The sequence below is a fragment of the Zootermopsis nevadensis genome, unplaced genomic scaffold (genome assembly GCF_977971745.1).
Source record: "Zootermopsis nevadensis isolate Lab colony 2312 unplaced genomic scaffold, Znev_1.0 Znev_ptg000023l, whole genome shotgun sequence".
Taxonomy (NCBI): domain Eukaryota; kingdom Metazoa; phylum Arthropoda; class Insecta; order Blattodea; family Termopsidae; genus Zootermopsis; species Zootermopsis nevadensis.
In genome coordinates, this window is record NW_028259155.1 from 7,452,051 (window position 1) to 7,460,382 (window position 8,332).

The following is an 8,332-nucleotide window of genomic DNA, read 5'->3' on the forward strand; positions in this document are numbered from 1 at the left end:
CTGAACTGTATGTTACAATATCTGTACTCTCATCCACAGTTAAAACGGCAAGGTTAGAAATTATATTTTTGTACTCTTTCCTTAGGATTAAGAAACAATTTGGACCGATATTTCCTCGGTTGTTGTTGCCAGTTTGAATCTCATGTAAAAGATATCCGGCCTTGCATGCAGTCTTACCCACCTTTAATGGCACAAGAGTAGGTTAGTTAAACTGCTATTTCAAAGTTAAATGTGGTGTTGATAACAAGTAAAGGTATCATTGTGAGTGGTCAGCAATGAATTATAACCAGGTTTGTTATTAGAATGTCTTTTACAACTGGATACACTTGCCTGTTAACTATCATCACCAGAAGTCTCACATATCATAATTTGTCAGAAATTCAAATAAATGTTCACATTGCTTAATGAACTGCAACCTCAAATACCTCAAATTAACCTCAACCATATTTTGAGCTCCTTGCCTCACTTTATTGTTTATAAAATATTTATATAATTTAATTTTTTAAAGTTCGTTCTAAAATCCTTTTCTAGTCATAAATTTGAAGATTTATGAAGTCATATCTGCTCTGTTAAGTAAGTGGTAACCAAGTGCTTAAGTTTAGAGAGCTTGTTGTGCCACAGCTTCTGAAAATCATTCAGTTTCTCTTTTGATTTGACATCCCTCACAACTAACTGGCAGATTTCAGTCAGTCGCTTCTAGTTACGAGTCCTTCCCTTCACCCAGTCTTCCTTTAAGCACAGCTTAGCCACTGCCTCACGACCGAATCAAATGGTAGGTCCTGACCTGCATGTACAGTGGCTTAAATTAATTGTGTTTTATCCAATATTGAAACAGTACCCTAAAATATTTAGCTCTGGCAATTGCAGAAAGGTCAAGAAGTTAATTTTTAAGCCAGCAAAAGCTAAATTATAGAACCTGCCGGTGTTAAAATTCCACAGCTCTTTTCCATTCATTCAAGTTAAATTTCGCTAAGCAAATAACAAAAATGAAATTGGGAAATCTAATAATACTCAGATACTGATGAGTTCGTGACTGTGTGTTCTCAACTGCTTGGACTGTGGAATGTATATATACACTTTATAAACCTATTTCATAGTATCCAATAACATTGCACAGAAATGAGTAACAAACAGAAAGAAACAAGATCCTAGAAGAACACTTTCATTAAATACATTTATCCATACACAAATTACAATGTAATAAGTAACTTATGTTCATAGCCTCTCACCACAGGATGTCATGTTACAGTGAAGCACGAAGACTCACCATAATCACCGAAATTGCACTTTGCAGCAAAAACATTTGTGCCCATAACGGAAATTTGCAGTAGATTTATACAAGCCATTTGATAGTAGAGATTCAAATTCTGTTCTTTCAGAATGATAAAAAAAATCAACAAATATTATATTCCTACACAGGTATGACATTTTGTGCAGGTGTATCTTGCCACACTGTCAGTTACTAAGTATGACACTTATACAATTTTGTCAAATTTGTAAAGGCTGCAGATCACTTTTATACGCATTCGTTGCACAATGTATAAAATGCAGAGTTTGTGTCCATCTGTCATTGAAACTTGTTATACAAAAGCAGGATCTACTGTGCAAAATTTGAATGAAACTTTGCATTTGGTGTTTCTCTAAAACTTCAGATGAAATTTTAATTTTCGTAACAATTAGTCTAATAAGTACACTAATTTCATGAATTTTGCATGAATCTTAATATTTTCTGAGAGAAATCACTATACAATTATCTGTACATAAACAGCTTTATCATGATCATAATTTTCTCAAAAACAGTTGGTTATAGATGCAACTGTCGTGTAATTTAAAATACAATCTGTTGGGTTGTCTAAATTATTTTATATTAATTGCATTTTAATATATTGAATGTGTTGCTTGAATTCACAACTTCATGAGGTAAGAGAACATATTTGAGGCAACTCTGTTCACATTCACCCGCTCCTAACTCCAAGCATGACAAAGAAGTGGGATTTGTTTGTATTTATAAATACATGCACTTGTCACCTCAATGTAAAGCTTACTACAAAATAAAGGTTTCAGACTCACATCAAAAATGTGTTCCATGATATGTTCTGTCTGTACAGTGTACAGTGAGATAAATGGAGAAAAACAGGATTTAAACAGTTGACATCACAACTTTCTCGTCATAAATTTGCTTCTTTTATGCAATATGTAGAATGATCATACACATACTCTCTGAAGGTGTTTGACTACTGATGTAGTGCTCAAATTTTCTTTGGAACAGAGATAATTTTATTGTCTACATGAGCTGCTTGTAACAAACCAGTAGACTTTACATCCATCTAAATATATTAATTATTTTGAACAGTGTACAGCAGATATAATTCTTGCACCAATATTTTCACATTCAAACTCCTAACCATTCGAGACAATTCACATTAAAATTTGTGTCACTCTTTACAGATAATAGTACATAAAAATTAGAGTAAATTTCAGAAATCCTCACAAAATTTGGTGACACTTCTACCCAAGTATGACAAATTAGAAAACAATGTATGGCTAATGCCAAGTATAACATTAACCAGTGTAACTAAATTCTGAAGAAAAGTCAGTTCAGAATAATTTCATTATTATTCTTTGGTCCATTTGTTTGCACTATGCCATCTGATCATATTGTCTTTGTTACGACAGCAGCCACCTGGACAAGGTGTGTCCATAGAAAGTTACAGAACCAGCCAAAACCAATTTCCTTAAATGCAAATTAAAATATGTAGAAAGGCCTCATTCATCAGCACACAGGGTTGCAGCTATGCAAGGGAGAAGGCAGTAAGGAACAAATCACACGAAAAATTTGCCAAAGGTGACGACGAATGGGCTTCTCCCCCAGTACACTTATGCTGCATTATGGAGCAACACACTGATGTTAAGTTAGGTTAGAAAATTAGCAGTTACCTTAATAACGCCAAGCTTCATGTTATCTGCCTTCTGCACGTAGTAACTCCAGAACTCTACACAAAGTATCATGAAATCTGACTTTGGAAGCTAAACTACAATTTTGGATGAGAACTGACAGCAATAAAAGACACGTTAAGATACCTGCTTTAATGTATGCATCTTCAGCAGCATCAAGTGTTGTAAATGCGCCTTTAAACATTAGCATCTCAACACCATCACGGAACACAAACTAATATTCAGTTAGTTCTCAATTTTGATTTTACTGTATCACAATAAAAAGAGAGTATCCCAATTATGCTGTAAGAACAAAAAGGTTGAGAACCATAGTATCAGAATCACTGCCTTCTAAATAATCTTTCTGCTATGTGCCCTAATAAACTGACGAAGAACTAATGCTAACACAACAAGGTTGTAAGAATGGAGACAGAAACAAAGATTATCTGTAAGAACTGATGATTAATAAGATGACGAGTGTTGATCCAAATCTGCTTCATAAAAGTAATATAAATAAAAAACTGATAATGAGAGTGACGAACAGGCCGGGTAGCTCAGTCAGTGTTTTGTCTATTGACTGAATGACTGGGCTTCAATCCCCAGCAGGGGCAAAGGATTTTTCTTTTGGTGTCTGTGTGCAGAACAGCTCTAGGGCCCTTACCGAATGGGTGCCATAAGTCCCTTTTTTAAGTGTGAAGCACAGCTGGGATGTGATAATGCTGACCACTCACCCCCATCTATTGTTAAGGCCAAGGACTAGCATCTATATCTCCTCTGCCCCATTTGCTCCATGGCGTGTATTGGAACAGCTTTAACTTTCTTAATGGTGATGTGAGTGAAGCCAGCATTCATGGAAATGAGAGCTGATGATATCCAGAAGGTGAATGACAATGCCAACACAAACTTTTAAAATAACATGCATCAGCAAAGGATTTCAAGCCTCTAGTGGACAAGTCACATTCTTCCCCATCGTAATCTTTATGGCATTCTTGTCAGAGTATTTGCAATGATGAATTATGAATAGCTGAAATCAATATAGAAAGATAATATTAGAAAGCATAGCTTAAAAAGAAGAATCTAAGAAACTTCTGGACCTGACAGAGCTCAAAGCAATTCTTGATGTAACTCTCAACATGGACGTGAATCCAAATCAAGAACCCGAAGACTATTTTTCTGAAGACTTCCTCGACAGATGTCTGTTTCTAAAAACATGTACTTACTGGGTGTCAGAGATCTTTCAACTGTTCCATGTTGAAACCGCCGAGCCCTGTTGATGCTAAAAATTAGGGGAGACAAAATTTGCAAGTGGTGCTTCACCCTCAAATGCCACAACCCACTGAAACACGTAAAGAAGCACTCCAGTTCAGAAAACCGAAATACAATAAAATTACGCAACATTCAATCGATCTCTGATGTATGACCTTTTATTAGTCATAAAGAAGACCCAAAAGACGCACAGCCTACAGTTTCTGCATTTGTTCTCAGCACCATGGCTTCCGAATGTCCTCGCAATGGTTTGATATGTTTGTATTGTTTTGGCATTTTACTGTACCAAGTGTCCATATTCATACTATGACATCTTCCACATCCTTGTCTTGTGCTGTGAGGGATATATTCAATGCAAATAAAGTCTCATTGTAATTCTAAAGATACGCTGACTTCATTCAGATTGTACTACAGTAAATAAGAATTTACTCTTGTAGTCACTGCTCTGATAACATCCTTAAAAATCTATACTCAACCTCTTCAGGCTGAGTCTTAATTGTGTGTTATGCATTTAACACACCGAGTATATTTATCGGTTTTTGTATTATTCTCAGATTACAGTGATTATTTCCTTACAAAACAATAAGCAAGAGTTCCTTTTAATATTGATAAATTGGTTTCTTTGCAGAGGGAACTGAATTTTTAAGCATAATTTAAATGAACTTTAAATGCAAAGAATTAATTACTGAGCCAAGTTTGAGTAGTCAACGTAACAGAATAAAGTTGCAAGTTTCAGCTGCGATCACTACCCCTGTGCACCATCTCCTCAAATTTAATTGGTGCTCTGGTCTCATGCACAGATGGTCACATGATTAAATCCAACTCAGGTCAATTGCATTATTAACACCTGAAACTGTAAATGTGGCAGAAAATGTCATTACTTTTCAGGGGACAGAATTTATTATATACATGCTCTATGTCAAATTTCTCAAATGCAACCTCAAAGTTTTGACATCAAGTCTGTAATTGTTGACTTACAAACAGTATTTCATATGATTTGTATTTGCATTTATAATGTATCTCTGTACAAAATGTAATTTCCCCAGATACAATTGTTCATTAGTTATCGCAGTCAAATTTAAGCTGAGGACAATATTTGCAAACTGTCATGTTGTTGAAGATTTCTGTCTTCTGGGTTGTTGCGCTGTGTAGTGTGGTCAATGTTTACCAACGTTTCAGAGGTCATACTGCCTCCATCATCAGGGCGATGAATAACTTTCCACTGTCCAGAAATTTGCATCACAAAAATTTATAAAGTAAGTTGTAAATTAAAATTAAAAATTGCAATCTGTGGTCTGGAAATTAACATAATATTATAAAAACTATTTACATGTAGGCATGCACATTTGTTGACCCTCTGGGACACGATAAGTGTATATTCATTTCTTGGTGTCTCCTTGGGTAGGAGTCACAGTCTAAAGGAGACACATCCAACATTACAGTCTCCAATACAATACATACACAAACATACACCTGACATCCTTCAGATGATGACGCATGGAGAGACACTACAAAATGGACACACTCATATTGTGCTTCAAGATTATAGCATGTACAAAGTAGCTTTAATATGGTCTGTATTTAATTATTCTGAATAACTAAACTTGTGATTACAGATTGATGTGATTAATTATGGGACTGTGTGTTATTTGTTTTATATGCACTTATCCTACTGCAAGACCACAACTTGTAGTTTTTAATTTCTAATTCTCAACTTAAATTTAATTTTTGTAATACATAATTTCAAACAGTGGCAAGTCACATATAACTCTGCTTCAGAATAAGAAATGTATCCATGATGAACCAAAGACGACCCAGAGCGAATGAAGCTTGATACCCGGAATTTAATTATACACCGATGAAGAAGATGATAAATTGTATGTGACAAAGTTTGTTCCTTTATACATAACAGCATAACAACAATGTGCAAAACATGGATATTTGAGTCTTCTCTGGTGCAAACTTACACTTTACTAATTCATTCACAAAAATGGAACAAAGGTCCAATAACAGCAATGATATTTACACTTCTATTTCCACACTAACTGACATAAGCTTTAAATTTAGAAGTATATAAAAACACATTATTTTCCTTAGAAGGGAATAGTCCAGTTGGTCAGGACATAACCTCACTTGAAACTTTTATCATTTACAGATCCTACACTATCTAGTAATGATCTCACACAAAATATGAGCTGCCAAAACACTGTACAAGGTTGTACAAAATGTGTTCAAAATTAGAATGTGCAGTTCAAATTCACACCACCATACACACATATGACAACAGCATGTCCAGCAGCACTGCGGTATATCCTGGTGGATTCCAATGAAGTCTGTGGGCCAGACGCTGGTAAGACTGTGAAAGACTTCAAAAACGTCTGACGTGTAAGCACGCGCATACAAACTCATGTATAACAGAAATCAAACAGAGCTCACAAAAAGCATGTGATAAAGCTATCAACTAATCTGTGCACTATAAATTAGTGATGAGCGATAAACAGTGACCTGTGATTTTGTCACTGTGATCAGAAAATCACGATCACTGCAGTGGTTAAAGTGCTCACTAAACAGTGATCACAGTGATTCTTAATTTCTTATGCATCCTAGTGAGAACACAGTACACTATTTTGACTGCTCAGAGCAGTTTAGAGTCAGATCACAATGATTCTCAGTAACTTCTTATGCATCCTAGCGCAACCTAGTGAGAAAACGGGGCACTACAGTATTTTGACAGCTCAGTTCTACTGTCTGTAAATATTAAATAAACGATTTCTATATATTTCTTTTCATTTAAAACTTGCTTCTGTTTTATAATGTATATTAAGATCTTGTAGATGCGTCATATTGTGATTTATATAGTATTAAAAATATATTAAAATTAGCCGTCAATCACAATATAATATTATTAAAAGATTAAAATATCATTTTACGTTCCCTATCGAGTACTCGATTTACATGTGGAACTTACACGACATGTTTCGGCTATATATAGCCATCAGGTGTTATGTATTTAAACTTATCACTGAATTACTGATTTTTTTACTGATTTTTATGATTTTTAGTCTTCATTTTTCCTTATGATGTTCTTGTCCTTTATATTGTTTCTTCATTCGTTGTAGTATCACAGGTTACTAATATGTTTGTATTTCGTACTTCGTAGTGATGTCAATGTTTTGTATATGGACTGTGAAGTAAATTTTCATTGATAGTTTGGGGGGGGGGGAAAGTGTGTGTAAGTTCCATATGTAAATCGAGTACTCGATAGGAACATAATATGATATTTTAATCTTTAAATTTTATTGTGATTGACGGTTATTTTTAAATATTTATATATTTTAAATAAATTATATTGTCCATATCATCATACATGGAGCATAATGATAATGCATTTGACTATACAAGTTGCTGTAGGCCTACCAGTACTGCTAGACTGAGCAGTAAGAAAGCAAAAATTCTTGTGTTTTTGAAATGTAACGTGGGAAATATTGTTTAATTCTGTTATTTTCTTGCATGCACAGTCATTAACACACACACACACACACACACACACATATATATATATATATATATATATATATATGGGGGGTAATTAAAATATTGGTTTCTGGTGTATGTATTTATGCTAATGTATTTACCTTGTGTTCAGTTTCCAAAATGGCTGATTGCTTGCAACATACAATATTGTATAAGAAATGTTATATTTTGAAAAGAATATTAGTTTAAATAAAGTTAGGCGTACACCTAACCTAACTGTAAACTTACATTTTAGATACAAAGTATTAAACACAATATTCTTGTAATAACGTAATTTTATTTTATCTTTTAAATAACCGTTATTTCAAATACAACTTACACATTCTGAATTTTCGACATGTTAATTTCTATAATTTTAGTATTCATAACATCAGCTGTACTGTAATCACACGTAAACAGAGCAGCAACAGACAGCCAATCATATTCGCAGTAGCATCACTGTGTACCACCACAGTCAATGTCACCAACTGCCGTGACAGAATGCTAAATGCGTGCTCGCATCTCGATCACTGTTTCACTGCGTAAGATGACCGTGATTGAGAGTGAGCAATCACAGTCAAACCTGTGTTCACAGAAGAGCAGTTTAACACATCACTAC

General features: G+C 34.5%; 1 long non-coding RNA gene across 1 annotated transcript in view; it reads right to left on the reverse strand.

Moving 5' to 3' along the window:
• The window catches only part of LOC147872894 (uncharacterized), an 86,457-nt gene extending 78,722 nt beyond the window's left edge, over positions 1 to 7,735 (reverse strand). The window contains exon 1 of the long non-coding RNA XR_015536679.1: positions 2,938 to 7,735. This is a non-coding gene — a long non-coding RNA (uncharacterized LOC147872894). The remainder of the gene's footprint in view (positions 1 to 2,937) is intronic.
• Between the last annotated feature and the right edge of the window lie 597 nt (positions 7,736 to 8,332).